The sequence below is a fragment of the Danio rerio genome, chromosome 9, assembly GCF_052040795.2.
Source record: "Danio rerio strain M-AB ecotype USA chromosome 9, GRCz13ab, whole genome shotgun sequence".
In the NCBI taxonomy this organism is placed as follows: Eukaryota; Metazoa; Chordata; class Actinopteri; order Cypriniformes; family Danionidae; genus Danio; species Danio rerio.
In genome coordinates this window covers 33,307,621-33,323,888 of record NC_141029.1, presented here as the reverse complement: position 1 = coordinate 33,323,888, position 16,268 = coordinate 33,307,621, and the positions used below count along the sequence as shown (strand labels likewise).

The following is a 16,268-nucleotide window of genomic DNA, read 5'->3' as shown; positions in this document are numbered from 1 at the left end:
GCAGCTGGAAGGGCATCCGCTGCGTAAAACATATGCTGGATAAGTTGGCATTTCATTCCGCTGTACCGACCCCAGATAAATAAAAGGACTAAGCCGAAAGGAAAATGAATGAATAAATAAAATTATACAAGGAGTTTCATTCAATTATTTGTATTTTTATTACTGCACCTGAAGACTGTTAGACTCTGAAAATGATCATAACACTGTTTATTGCGATTGTATCTTTCTTTTTATTGTATTTATTCTATGCTTGTAGATTTATGCAGACGCACATCACTACAGAATCATCCCAATCAATCTGAATTCATAACCTCTTTCCAAATGGACATCATCGAGTCATCTCTTGGAATTGTATTCATATCACAACATATAATCGCAGGATAACAAAATATCGCAATGATAGATTTTTCCAATATTGTGCAGCCTTAGTATTCACACTTTCAGCTTAGTTCTCATGGCTTATTTGGGCTTATTTGACCCAAGACGAAAAATATGAGCCATTTATCAAGAGTCCAATATCAACAAAGGCACAGATATTAGACAAATGAAATGTTAAACCAAATAAATACACAAAAATTAAAGGTGCAGTAGGTGATTGTTTTCAGAAACATTTTTTGTTGTGCTGGTTGAAATTCTCTTCACATTCCAATAGTAATGAATAAAGTAAATGATCTAAATGTATGTATATGTATTTTTTATTGTGGGAAAGGCGTAAAACTAAAAAATGTTCATCCAATAAAAAATTGTCGGGCCGACAATTCCCATAATTCTGATAAGTAGCCCAAACATTGTCAAAAAATGTAGATTTCTACAACTGCGTACCTCTGTTCATGCAGATCCGCCATTTGTTCACGCAATACTTTTGCACGCTGGAGGAAGGACGACACCATGACTGAAGTATTTCTTTTAGACAGGTAATGTTCTGTTTTAAAACTCTTTTAGTCACCCAAAAGCTTATATAGATTTTGTTGTTATACGAATAGGTTATACGCGCACAGAAGTGTTGTTCAGCCATGGAAATCTTCTGCTGAAAGATTGATGTGACTGTTTTCAATTTCATAAGGGACCATTTACAGCATAAATAATGTAGATTTTTATTTAGTTTAACTACAAAACATATGTAAATATCGCTATTCTGCCTAGCCTGCTTTACTGAGATGAATTTACATTGACTAATTTTTGAACAATGACATCCCTATATTGTTTACTATGCTACTCTGTATATTCGGTCTGAAACAGCATGTAAGTATAGCTTAGTAATAATTGTAATTCCTGCATGCTGGTGGCAAACTACTAAGCATACAGTACAGTAATCGCTTTAAGACTAAGCGCGTGACAAGAGTGAGACCAGCGACTCTTGCATGCATGAAATATTGCACATTATGACAGGTTTTGCTTGCTAACTACACAACTGAAAACGTGCTCGATATAACAGTTTTCCGTTCAGAATTGTAGTATTATAAAGTACTATAACTTTTTGTAACTGGCAAAGGAAATGATCTATTAGGTTGTCTACTGTAATTTTTAAGGTGCACGTTCGTGTTTCAGGAGGCATGGCTGTGGACAGCAGGGCAGGGATTGCGTTTTAAACATGTTATGTTAATTGGTTAGCATTTAGGTAGATCACCTACTGCACCTTTAACTATGCATTTTAGCAATTGTTAGCTCAAGTAGTCTTTAGCGCTGAACCTCATATTCTGCCTCATTCTGTGGTTAAAATTACATCAGATCAACAAGAGGGGTTCAGACAGTGTCTGGTGTCTGAAATATTCTTTGAGCTGGACTCATTTTAAATGACTGGTAGACTGAGATGAAAACATTAAATAAGAATTCCAAACCACCTCCTGACTCAAGCTACAGCTGGCCTGCATTGGCCCAAGGTATTTGGCAAGAGACAATCTACTGAGTTTTGGCTCTGACAGGCCAGATCAAGCCTCAAAAGTGAAACAGGACAGTTACTTAAATCAAATCAATTATTGTGCCAATTGTGAAAAAAATAACTAAACCAACCGTAATAATTTTCAGGAGCTAATTTTGTTACAGTAGTTGATGTATTAGCTTTGTATAAAGTGGTATATACTGTACTGTAAGTAAATGTCTCATAAATTCAGGTGAACAGCAAGGGTCCCAAATACATGACAGCACTGAATTGACAAGCAAGCTGCTGTTAGGTTGTACAAATGACACAACAAAAGCAACAGCAGGGCTGACAGGACTGGATATCCACCCTGAGACGGCTCCTATCACAGACTCTGGCCAGCTCTTGCAAGCCTTCTAGAGTCTATGGCAGCTGGGCATGGTGCCACTGTTACACCAGGTAAACATGTCACAACACCGGCCTCAAAACACAAGTCTTTTTGGCTTTTTTTATTTGCGACTCATGAACATGATCACAGCAGGCTTATTAGAATGAGAGTGGTGAAAAACGAGAGTGCAGGTCATGCAGGCATCGCTGTAATTTCATGACCTGCTATTTAGTAAATGTTTTTAACCAAAGAAAAGAACGGTACACTAATGGCAGGGACAGACTCACAGAAACAACCTAGTGTTGGGTGAGGTTCTAACGATATGATGCACACCACTCACCATGTACAATTCAAATCATGCACTGCATTTTATACCTTTATTTGAAGTTTATTTAAAAGAAATGTATAAAGTCAAATTTGCTTTATGTAAGAGTAAAGTTGAGTAATATTACTTATTCCTGATGTTAACTTTGGAACTTCGTAAACCATAGAATTGTTTCTCTCCTTCTCTGTGCTAAATGTATCCCTGATATAATCTATGCTTATGAAGTGCATACTTTAAAAACATTCACAAAAACAACAGAAGAAGTAATGAGGTTATCAACTAAACACAAAACTCAAAATATCATATAACAAGCTATGACACTTTACAACATAAAAGACAAAACATGATAACGATAATAACGAACAGTCGATAAAACAGTTTAAATACAACTGGGAAACAGTAGAAAACTGCAAAATGCTTCAGTGGATGATTTGAACACCACACAATTCACTATTTTTTAACAAAACTAAATTATTAGATGTACAAATTAAAGTTTTATGTAGTTTTATTTAATTATAAAACTATTTGTATCATTGTGGGTCACCAGTCCAAAACTAAATTAGGTCTAGTGTCTCAGATATCAATTTTATAAAAAAATGTATTGGATGAATGCAATATTGATAGTAAGGCTGTGAAATATGGACACAAAAATTATTTTTCTTCAACTTTCTATTTTTTTCTGGCTTTATTAACATTGAAATATTTGCATGCACAAAACACAAGTCTTAATTCATCAATGAATTAATTCATGCTTATAAATTGCGTGCTTTAAAAAACATTCAAGTACACAACAGTAAAAGTAATGAGGTTCTGACCTGAACACAAAACTCCAGATGTCATATACTGTAGGTTACAGCACTACAACAAAAGCAACAATACATGATAAAACAACAAAATACAAGGGGAAAAAAACTACAAAATGCTTTAGTGTATAATTGGAACACCATATACTGTAGAATTCACTTTTTTTATTTTTTATTTTTGACTGAACTAAACTTTTTAATCTAGAAATTATCATTTTTATGTAGTATTTATTTAATTACAAAACCATTTGTTTCATTGTGGGTCACCAATCCAAAACTAATGTAAGAGTCTCTGTTATCAATTTTATTAAAAATGAAATGGGATGACTTCAATATTGATTGTAAGGCTGTGCAATGCGGACAAAAATGTGACAATACTTTTTGAAAGTTTATATGCATAAATATTTTTAAAAATAGTTTTTAAAAATTTGTATGCAAATTATTTTTGCATGATGACCACTAAATACCTTTTTTTCTTTTTAAGTTATTGTTATATGATAGTAATTATTACAGTATATATACACACTGCTGTATACAGGTTATATATAAAACTAATAAATTTAATAACTAAAAACAAAGCATGTCTTAAAGATGTTACTTTTGTTATCTACATTTTCATGTCTCTTTTAATTTTTCTATTCCAATATCCATATATCCAAAGACATGATATCAAAAGTTGGCTTTTTTATGACTTCTGTTCCAGTTTGACATGCTAACACCCATGGAGGCCATGCCAAATGTGCCTAGAAATAACACCGGGCCTCCCTACTGTCTCTGAGATTGCCCACCTAGGAGAGTGGCACACACCATGGCGCACGCAAAAACCCTAGTGGATTAAACTCATGTAGCATTTTTCATAATGCAATGCAGACTCTCGGTTTTCTCCTTTATCTGCCCTCATTGTCCCAGTCTGCTGGATCAGGCAGGCGCAAATAATTGCTCAGGCTGTTTCAGTGCTCTCTTCCAGACGGGCATATCCGAAACATGAGTCATTAATAACAATGACACAAAGCTTTACTACATAAACACTTAGTGAATGGCGGGCACTGCGCGCCACACACCTCCAGCACTCCTGTTCCCTGTAATCAGAGCAGTGAGGTAATGAATGTGGAAGATAACCCCTCCACTGGGCTGAAGAGGAGATAAAGTCGAAAGTGATTAAGAAGAGGCGGGAGGTGAAGAGGAGGTGGTTAGAGACGCTGCTATGGGGTCCTGACAAAAGATGCAGGTGTAGCAGTACGGCCTGGACAGGAGCTGGTCTGACAGGTGACCACAAAACTACCCAACAAGCAGGTAATTACCCGTCCAAGGTAATTTACTGGACTAAGTGCCACTTTCGCCGCCCTGTTGGTTTGACTGTGTGCAATTATGCACAGAGGTCTAACAATGGAACATGTGTGCCATTCAAAAGGTGGGCTGAGTCGACCGGCCCAAGACCACCAAAGACACATGTCAACTGTGGACACAAAGAATGACAGAGATACACAAATGTGCTGAATGAAAGGTAAGTGTTGACATCACTTTAATCTGGCAAGAGAAAACTACAGTGCGTTATTTTGACATTTTTAATAATGTCAGTTTAACAATAATTGAAATGCTGGGAAATATGCATCCATAATTTGATGTAATTTTCCATCTATAAGATGACTGACAACTCACAAGTACTGATTATACATGTATAGTCTTGATGTAAGACAATGAGCATTTACTGTTTCTTGTGTCTCTGCTTTTATTTCCCTATAAACAATATATGTTTTCTTAATTAATGTTAACAACAGTTGTCTAAAAAAATCTGTCAACTGCATTAACAAGAAATTATTATCCATTGCTTTCTGAACAAAATAGGAAACATACCATTTACCAGACTGTCCAATACTTAAGCTCACAGTACTTAACTTAATACACTGAATTAGAATGAATATACTTTAAATTTACATTAAAGGCCACATATTTTACATCTTTTGAAGATTAAGAGTCTTTTGAGTCTCCAAAATGTGTCTGTAAAGTTTCATCTCAAAACACATCAGATTATTTATTATTCCTTTCAAAACTTCGGAATTTTCTGCTCTTAACACAATGTAGTTGTTTTTGCTGCCTGTGCCTTTAATTGCTGCCCACTGTGCCCATGTGCCACCTGTCAGACCGTGCCTCAATCTCTGTCTCAGCTGTGTCAGATAAACAGCACAGTGACAGACATGAAGGACATCTTCATATCCACTGCTGTATGCATATCCGTTATGTTAATGTACAAAATAAACCATATTTAAAGTCCACAAACTGAACCGTCTTTTTTTATAAAAGTACTGGCATGCGACTGTGGTGATAAATACGGCAAAGGTGCTGTAATTCATTACAAACATGCACTGTAATGTTTTAAACTTGTAAAACTCATTCTTGATCACATTTGATGATGATTGATGATCAAAGCAAGCTCAACAGATCTTTTTTAATCTCAGTTGCTTTGTGCACGTCCTGTCTTATTGATATGATTATACGTGCTACTACAGAGACATGTTAATACGAGGCTGTTAATCAATTCCGTGGGCAGGGAAACTGCTTCACGCTTCGGTCGGCCTCAAAATGGGAGGGATTTGGATCCTATTTTAACATCAGAAAATTTAAAAAAAGACCTTTTGTCTTTATATCACTTCAACATGACTGTGGACACATTATACCTACACAAAGTTCTGTTCAAACTGCTTACAAAAGATGATTTTTACCATATAGGTGTCATTTAATAATTACAATAATAAATGAATGCATACAGTGCTTAATTTGTGTATTGCGAGCTCCCGCAACAGATCAGGGTAACGGATTCAGCATGTTACCCGAGGATGTAACACGGGGCAGTGGATAGCAGAGGGTTGTCGCGGACAAAAGTCAAGAGGGTTGAGAAGTCGTGGAAGAAAGTGAAAGTGAAAGTGAACAGTGAATGGGGGAGGAGGGCGATTGGATAGGATCGGTAAAATGAGGTGTCGGATAAGATTTCAGAGGTGCCGGATCCAGCGTGTTCCAGTACAAATGAAACCCTGAATGTATACATATACAACGTAAACATATAAAATACAATTATAATGTATACTCTGCAGCAACTGTCCACTCTATAATTACACATATGTTGCTGCATCTGTCAATTATAGATTTCTAAAACACTCAGTGCATTTCTTTTTAATTCCAACCAAGACACAATCAATCAATCAATCAATCAAAGAGTTTTTCTTTAAAACCTACATTAATTTCTTGTTAATGTAATTGATTCAAATAACACATTTAAAATCACTCCCAATGGCACAGCGAGTACAAATCAAAAAAGCTTGTGTGAAATAACGCACCTCCCTGCCCATACAATCATTTCAGCAATAATGTAATATTGAAAAATAAAAGGCCCTAATAAATGAGTTGGAGTTTTCCGCTTCCTGACGTAGTCTCTACCCTGTGTGCGGAGACATCATTATGCTGAGACAAATGAGCGTGTGTATGTGTACTCGGGTGCGTGTGTATGTGTGTGTTTGTGTGGATGAGAGTCTTAAGAGCTCACTCAGAATTCACATCCATCTAGACGAGCGGCGGGCTGATAATAAACGCCCCTCAGCCTGATGATGGCTTAATTACCAGTGTAAAGAAAGTGTTTAATCTCTGACCCGTTTCATGTTCTCGCCACTCTCTTTCTCCGGGAGTGTGTGTGCGTGTGTAAAAGACACTGCTGCGTCCCACTCGTAGAGAGACCCCTGCCGTCTGCCAGGGGCCTGTAGGGTGCAATTAGAAACCACTAAATGAAGTTGAGTATACGGTTTCATTTTTCGCTTTCTCTATCTCCACCCCCTCCTCCTCTTCATCCTGCGTAATTAACATGGAAAACTATGCGTTGTGCCAAAGACAAAGTCTAGAATCTCAAAACAGCAGCTACTGATAAGGAAAAAAAATCTATTTCATTGTTACATTCAAAGTACATTATTATAATTTTATGTGCATTGTCAGAAAAAAAAATACCTTTGTTGTTTTGTACCTTTAGGGATATAACAGCTAGTCACCCTCATTTTGTGTGTGTGCTATTGAAAAGAAAGTGCACAGAATACATCATATACAGTATATTAATCTAAATGCAAGATAAGTAGCCTTGGGATGTTTACTAACTAGAATGCTAATTAGCTATTTCAACCTTATTTTATTTCTCTAAGCGATGAAAAAAGAAAACTTTAAAGTAAAATCAAAGGTGAATAAATTTGTGTGACGTAACTCCTAACAAAATCAGGCCAAAACTTAAGAGTTCGTAGCTTGAAACAGTTTGCTAACTCAGCTGAAAAATTTGTTTTGATTGGTAAATATCTTCAAACTGCCATTTGCAGGTGTACTCTGGGTTTCCTCGGGTTGATTTCCTTTGTTTTGTCCATCGAGATCAGACATCCACACATAAAAAGGAAAACACTAAAGAGTTTCTTAAATGAAATTGTACTGTAATTATCATTGAAAGCATGACACTAGCTATGTTTCCATACAAATACACAAATTAAGATTATGTGCAAAACTGGCTTATCGCATAAAAGATGTGCTAATAAAGCAGCGTTTCCATCCAATGAGTCAAAAAGAACAAAATCGTCACTTCCTGATTAACTGGCACCAAATATCTACAGTAAAACGGAATTTGCTGCAATGAGAAAAGCTGCATGAATCTTTTCTTTATTTAATAAATGACTTGTGCCACAGAAGACAATCCTGACACGCTGTGAACGCCTGGAGGCGTTTGCAGATGCGAGACGTGAATCATAGGTGCTCTTGATTCTCGAGGTCATTAATAATATACTAACACTAATAGTGAAATGGTTAGGGCATTTTAGAATGACCAAAAACAACAGTTCAGATGTTTTACAATGTGCTCAGCCTGCTGGTTTGGTCATCACATAATCTCTTATAAAAAATAAAGAAAAAAAAATCACATGACTTTTAATGCACATACTGGAATTTGTTTGGTAAAAGTGTTTCCATCATAGTTTTTGCACATCTTTTCCTATCCAATAAAAAGTTTATCCTACTCAGTTATGCACATCTGTTTTTTATGTGCACTTTCAAAATAAATTGTGCATAAAATTATGCGCATAAAAAACACGTGAATGGAAGAGGAGCTACTGTTTTTCTTTGCAGTTTAATACTGAAAAGCTGCTTGCTATAATGCAATCAACTGTATAAAGTTCTATATACAAAAATGTAATATGACTTTAATGCTGTTGCAAATTGTACAGCTTGTCTAAATACTCACATTACTATTATAAGCTGCTTTCTTAAAGGTGCAGTAGGTGATCTGCCAAAATGCTAACAGGTTAGCATAATATCTTGAAACAAAGTCCCCTGCTGTCCAAAGCCTTGCCGCCTAAAATCACGAACACACACATTAAAGATGACAGTAGACAACCCACTACTTGTTCATGTCATTGACCAGTTAGAAAATTTTATAATACTTTATTAATGCTACAATTCCGAATGAAAAACTGTATTATATCTAGCATGCTTTCACATGTATAGCAAGCAAAACTTGTCATAATGTGGAAGATTTTATGCATGCAATGTAATGTAATGTAATGTGTATTTATATAGCGCATTTATTGTGTATGGCCATACACCCAAAGCGCTTCACAATAATGAGGGGGGTCTCTTCACACCACCACCAGTGTGCAGCATCCACTTGGATGATGCGACGGCTGCTATAGGACAACGGCGCCAGTGCGCTCACCACACACCAGCTACAGGTGGAGTGGAGGGACAGTGATAGAGCCAGTTCGGTGGAGAGGGGATGATTGGGAGGCCATGATCGTAAGGGCCGATAGAGGGACTTTGGCCAGGACACCGGGGTTACACCCCTGCTCTTTCACGAGAAGTGCCATGGGATTTTTAATGACCACAGAGAGTCAGGACCTCGGTTTAACGTCTCATTCGAAAGACGGCGCCCACTGACAGTGTAGTGTCCCCTTCACTTTTACTGGGGCATTAGGACTCACACAGACCACAGGTTGAGCGCCCCCTGCTGGCCTCACTAACACCACTTCCAACAGCAACCTAGTGTTCCCTAGTGGTCTCCCATCCAGGTACTGACCAGGCTCAGCCCTGCTTAGCTTCAGTGAGTAACCGGTCTTGGGCTGCAGGGTGGTATGGCTGTGGCAAGGATCACTAGTCTCACTTTCTCACATGCTTTGTCCTAAAGAAACAACTGCGGCATGTAGGAATTACACTTATTACTAAGCCATACTTACAAGCTATTTTAGACCAAATATACAGAGTAGCATGATAAAGAATATAGGGGGCGCTTCACAGATTGTCATTGTTCAAAAATGAACCCATTTGAATATAAAACTTTACCTCAGGAAAGCAGACTAGGCGTAATAGCGCTATATAATTATGTTTTGTAGTTAAACTAAATAAAAATCTATATTATCGATGCTGTAAAACACAGGTGTCAAACTCAGTTCCAAAAGGGCCGCAGCTCTGCACAGTTTACTTCCAACCCTATTTAAACACACCTGATCAAACTAATTGAGTCCTTTAGGCTTGTTTGAAACCTACAGGTAAGTGTGTTGGGGCAGGGTTAGAACTAAACTGTGCAGGGCTTCGGCCCTCCAGGAATTGAGTTTGACACCCCTGCTGTAAAAGGACACTTATTAAATTTAAAATATTCACATCAATCGTTCACCAGATTTCAGTGGCTGAACACTTCTGTGCTTATAACCTATACGTAAAACAACACAATCTACATAAGCTTTGCATCAAAGACTATAGTTCAAACAAGACATGTAAATTGAATCTTTTTGAATGGGGAAAAGTGTAACTGTCAATATGAAGAATGAAGCCCCGCCTACTATTACAGGAGTTAATCATCGGTCGCTATAGACTGATGATATTCTGGGCTTGAACCAGACGTGAGTTTCTGCAGATTTTGTTTGATGCAAACATTTAGAAATTGAACAAAAGATACAGTTGTTTTTTAATTGTATTGGTGATTCGTATTATGAAATTTAATTGTAAGCTCGGTAAGTAATTTTGGACAATTTATTGTTTTCTCATTCAAACAGAATGCCTGAGCATACTGCACAAAAGGCCTTTCAAAGATGGCTGCCGAGTAAAATAACTTGCCTTAAAGGGACTTTGTTTGAGTGACTAAAATAATTTTAAAACAGAACATTATCTGTCTAAAAGAAATACTTCAGCCATGGTGTCATCCTTCCTGCAGCGTGCAAATTGAATTTGCGTGAACAGAGGTGTGCAGTTGTACAAATTTGTTGAATTGATTTTGCAGCATGGGCTACTTATCACAATTATGGGAAATGTCGGCCTGACCACTTTTAATTAGATGAACATTTTTTAGTCCTATACTTTACCAAGAATATAAAAATACATACCATGGTGGTAAATGGCCATATTAAAGTATCACCTATTGTAGATCCATTTAGATAGTTTACTTTAATCATTACTATTGGAATGTGAGGAGACTTTCAACCAGCACAACAAAAAATGTTTCTGAAGACAATCACCTACTGCACTTTTAACCTGTTTTTACACTGACGTAATTTTAGTTGCAGGACTATTTCATTTTTTAGAGGAATGCACGTAGCACAAGTTCAACCTTCACTTGTCTAGTTAGAGTGACAAATGACACAGCTCTAATAAACCGACCAGCTCCATTAACAGTCGTCTGAAGGCACACCAAGCATCACTAAATCCCTCCTCCTCAGCTACACAAACAAAGTAAATCCACCTGAAACGGCAGGGAACAGGATGCTGGGCTACTTATAGCAACCCGAGAGTCGCAAACAAGAATGGCAGGAAAGCTGCTCAGGCCCAGACGCTTTGAAGTGCCCTACCGCTAAACTAGTCTGATCGGACAGGCCAGCATCTTTGAAGGCAGGTTATCCTCAACAGCCGCGTGTCCTGTTGTGAACCAATTGTTTCCTCTTTCAATTTGTCTTTATTTTTTTGTTGAAATTGACACTTGGCAATTGTTCTACTGGGTGAGGCCGGCTCTGCTAAAGGCGAGCCTCTGCCGGTGACTGTCCAGTGTTTTCTAGCAGGGAGTCAGGTGCCGGAGCATAAGTAGCGAATCAGTGCAGGTGACACCACTGTGACACTCCAAAGGAATCTCCTGTGGGGTGACCTCCCACTAACTGGCCATTTCCTCTATCCAGCGGGTCATGACCTCTTCGGCATCAGCCAAGTGAAGCCATTAGTCAAGGGAGTGAGGTCATTCTGCAGGAACGCCATACATCACGCTGTATATTAGAGAGGCTATGAGATGTCAGCATTAATCTTCTCATCTCTGTGGTTTTAATGTTGGCCTTTGACTCTGACAAACTCACAGATCATTGAAACGTTACAGGAACTTTCTGTAGGATAGAATGTGAAAGAGTTTTGCACAAAAACGACTGCAAACTTTGGGAGCTTGGGGAATGTGTGACTGGGCTAAAGTGGTTCTTTCATTAAATATATGATATAAAATGGATATTATATGGTATAAAATGGCAAAGGAAGACACGCTTAGCTTGTTGAGTGTGCATCGTGACCCCTTGTGTGCGCAATCTAATGCATGATTTTTAACAAATAATTTACATTTACAGTGTACGGCATATAATAACACACACAAACAACTCTGTCCTCTGACGCTGATAACATTTGCAGAGCATCACCTGTGTAATATGAGAGCAAGGCACAGGAAGTTCCCAGAAAATCTTCAAATCTGAGCATTCACTGAGCTCTTTTGATACAGCATGCCTACTGCTAACTTTCACTTAAACGAAACGCAGTGAAAACAAGTTTACAAAAGAAATTGAGATAACTGAGAGCAGATAAATGTTTTGTCACTCCTAATACTACTGTGACCACCATAATGAGGATTAACTCTTTATTCCTTCATAGGAAATGCAGAGGAAGATCATATGCAGTTTGGTCACAATTTATTTTAAGCTAAAATTCTTATATTAATGATATTTTTAGCATGAAAACTACTAATATGCTGCTTATTAATAGTTAAGGTAGAAGTTGGGTTTATGTGCAGCATTTGGTAGAATTAGGGGTGTAGAATAAGACATGTACTAATAGGGCTGCATGATTAATTTAAAAAAAGATTGCAATCTCGATTCGGCCCCCTCATAATCTTAATCCAACATCTCTACATTTGAGCCAATAATAATCTTAAATTCGAGTGAAGCATAAAGGAGGCTGCAGAAGTCTTCACATTGTTTTTATATACGATGTTAAGCAACATGGACACCTCAAAATGGTGTTAAATAAATGGTGTCATTTCTGTCTTCGAGTAATGATGTATTTGCGGCTGCAAATGACACATGAGCTGACACACTGTTTACTAAATAACGTTCAGTTTGTTGCGCAGAGCAATCGTTTGGGAGCTGTGCGGGAAGTATGATTTGCATGTATGCTTTTTTTTCCCTCAAATTGACAGCAGCCATGACATGAGTGCACTCGACAGTAAAAGTGAAAGTGAAACATGCACATTTAAATGATCATTTCACATTTTTGACTAGAGGTCTGCACCTGATCAGATTTTAGGAGCGGGTGGTCTAACAATATATATATATATATATATATATATATATATATATATATATATATATATATATATATATATATATATATATATGAGAGATTTTGGAAACCAGATCTAAATTTAGCGGGAATGGTCGGGTTGGGTAGAAAACAAAACAAGGCGGGTCGGGCTGCGGGTAAACAAAGACTGAATATATGGCGAAATCGATCGGGTGCGGAATACTCTGTTTCATAGTGAACACAAAGTGGTGTGCATGAAAATAAATGTTTAACAGTGTCAGTACAACTACTCTAGGCTGTATAATGTTAAATATAATGCAAGAGGAAATCTGATAAAAACAAATGTCTCCTTTTACCAGTGAAAAAATGGTCTAAAAATGTTCTCAATGACTATTTTGGAATTATAAATAGTTGTATTGTGATTTCATTATTTTGCTCTGTATTAATGACCAAGAAAAAATTTAAAGTCTAGTCCACCATTGCAAGTCTTTAGCATTTTAACCAACAGTAGACCTACACATGGGCCTAATATTATTAATGTTGTTTTACCATATGTTAGAGAATAACAATAACAATAGCCTACTCATATTAATTTTTATTTTACATCAACAGAATCTCAAGAAAATTGGGCAGCCCTAAATACTAATAAACTGCCAATAATTTAATAATTGACAGGTAACAATCCAGTAGTTAGTAATAGTGAGAATGGGTGCTTAAACTAAAAAGTGTTAACTCAGTTTCTCTTCTTTGTATCCTATTACTCACTTCAATTCAGACATAAATCATATTTGTGTTATTACCATGGCCAATGAAATCAAGGCTCAAACCATCACTGTGATTAATGAAAGCAACTCCCTTTTCCTGTGGGTGAAAAGAGGGCATCCTCGTCCAACTGGCCCATCCTTGCGTACTTTTTCCAAATAAACACAGCAATGTCAACCGTCGAAGCACATTTAGTTTTGACCTAAGGGCCGTAGGATATTCTTAGCTCACTGATCGCGCTCCAAGCACTCATTGAAAGTGCTCTTTCGCCGGGGTGGGGAACGAGTGCGGAGCTGCACGTTGGCCTACCCCGAACAGGAAATTCCACAGCTCTCCCTAGCCTCTGAACACAATACCACTCAAAACACACGAGATGAAGGCAGAAAGCGGGAGCAGGCCAAAAAGTTGTTCTGTCTCTGTAGATATCCCTCTTTCAACCTCTAATCATCCTCCTCAAATAGGGGACGAATATGCATTATGTAACTGAGACAGGAAAGGAAAGCCAAAACACACAGAAACAAAGTGTAAAGAACAATCGAGCTTTGATTCGGGTCGCGGAGATTCGTTCTGCGGGCTGAGTCAGCATGAAAGGGCCGCGGAAAACGCTTTGCCTCTGGGTTGACCACTGATAAGAGCATTTGATGGGATTTGAGAAAATGATAATCCCCGTCCGTGACTATAACCTTTCTCTTTCATTGCGCTCTCGAGAGGGGACGGGCTCACCTTTAAAAGTTAACATTTATGAATACACTGCATTTCCTGCTGTAAGTGCTGGCAAATCAGTTCAATCAATTAATTAATCTGAGAACCCTGTGCAGGGGATGACAGCAGTGTCGCAACAGGACACACGGCTGAATAGGATTAATGGGTTGCTGTTCTTCATCGTTCGGTTCAACTCATATGCATCCGGTCAAATTAAAGTGAATTTGGGTGTCCATTAACTAGCCTCATGATGCTCACAAACTCGCTTTCCGCATATTGACCTAAATGCACAGCGTGTTACGCTACTGTGAAAGGAGAATGGGCGGGCAAGCCAAATGAACAGAGAAGCCTCCGTATTCTGCACTTTTATCAAAGAGTTACTGCTGTGCTCAAGTCAATAGAAAAAGCCCCAAGACTTTTTGCATGGGGTCTACCGCACTTTTAGGGAGCGATCGAATGTAATACGTACAATTACCTGTGTCTTCTGAATGGAGAATTTCAGCAGGCCAGAATTCCCTGCCACTCCCCTTCCCCCACTTTTGATCTTCCTCAATTTGAGCAAATACTCCATTTTCCTGGAATTAACTGATAACACATCCATAGACTGCGAGTGGTCAATCAATACTTGCCATTCACAATGTCAGAAAAAGAGTATAAATCTGCTGACAACTTGCAAAGAAGATCTATGTAGCAAATGTAGATTGCCGCATTGGTAGAACTTGTGTGAAGAGGGTCTGCTTCATTAGATATCAAATTATTCATGGAATGAATAAGCCAGTGTCAGGTGATGAGTGTGGGTGCATTTGTGTACACATCTGGACTTGGGAAGCACACAAGTAATCTCACATGTTATTACTGAACATATATATTGACAATTACTCTGCAAAGCCACAGAATAGTTTCCAAAAATAACTAAAAACCTGTTAAAACTGTCAAGGTCATTAAAAAGTAGTCAGAATTTATTCATCAAAGAGTTTCAATTTTTTATTTTAAAAAAATCCAAGCAAAATTGTTTAATAATTCTAATATTGTAATAAACTTAATGTGTTCAAAGGTAAAATCTGTTTTAAATCATCCACAATCAGTTTACCCACATCTCTGTAAAGGAATTTCAGAATCCTAAAAACCCTGCATGGTGTTGATTTACAGCAATTCTGCTCAGAAAGATTGCCCAAAAATCCTTTAAAGCAATGTGACAAATTTTTCTTCTTCGAACACAGGAATAACTTGTTAACATAAGTCAAAGGCTAGCTAATATATAATGTATTTTCTTTACTAAAATTGCTTGATCGCCCTATACATTTACCCTTATGAAGATAGCGAGCTCCATTAAAGGGAGTTGTTTACCCCAAAATGAAAATGTTCTCACACCTCACTTTATATCTTCACAAATTAGGATATGGAACTGACTTCTATACAAGGTATAAAAAAAACTATAGAAGTCATTGGGGACCATCACCTGCTTATTCCTATATTTGGCAAAAAATAAATAAATAAATAAAATAAAAATGAACTCGCTATCGATAATTATTATTTTTAATAATATATTTAAGAATACTAGGATTCTTTTAACCATTTTATTTTCATTTACCAACATTACTACACATAGATGTAATAGTCAAAAACAAAAATAATTAAACAAAATATGATTTCTTTATAATAAAAAAAACATAAGTATTAAAGAGACTCTTAAACTTGATAAAATGTTACCAAGTGTGTGCAATGGTAAAGGTAGATCAACATCTGTAAGGTGTGAATAATAATGCTACAGTAAACCTCAAACTCTGTAAACAAAACAGATTATGATAATTGAATTAAAGCCTTCAAGTAAAGAAACTAACCATCATTATTAAAATACATATTGCAACATAATAAATTGTTAAGTTG

At 37.2% G+C, this 16,268-nt stretch overlaps 2 protein-coding genes and 1 long non-coding RNA gene across 13 annotated transcripts in view; 1 reads left to right on the top strand and 2 right to left on the bottom strand.

Moving 5' to 3' along the window:
* The window catches only part of clybl (citrate lyase beta like), a 760,714-nt gene that overhangs the window by 469,065 nt on the left and 275,381 nt on the right, over positions 1–16,268 (bottom strand). The gene's annotated exons all lie outside the window — the stretch shown is intronic.
* Positions 1–16,268, bottom strand: part of si:ch211-168k14.2 — a 241,539-nt gene that overhangs the window by 129,496 nt on the left and 95,775 nt on the right. The gene's annotated exons all lie outside the window — the stretch shown is intronic.
* Positions 4,406–7,568, top strand: LOC141376153 (uncharacterized). The gene is made up of 2 exons (XR_015499638.1): positions 4,406–4,667; positions 4,786–7,568. It is a non-coding gene; the product is annotated as an uncharacterized LOC141376153 (long non-coding RNA).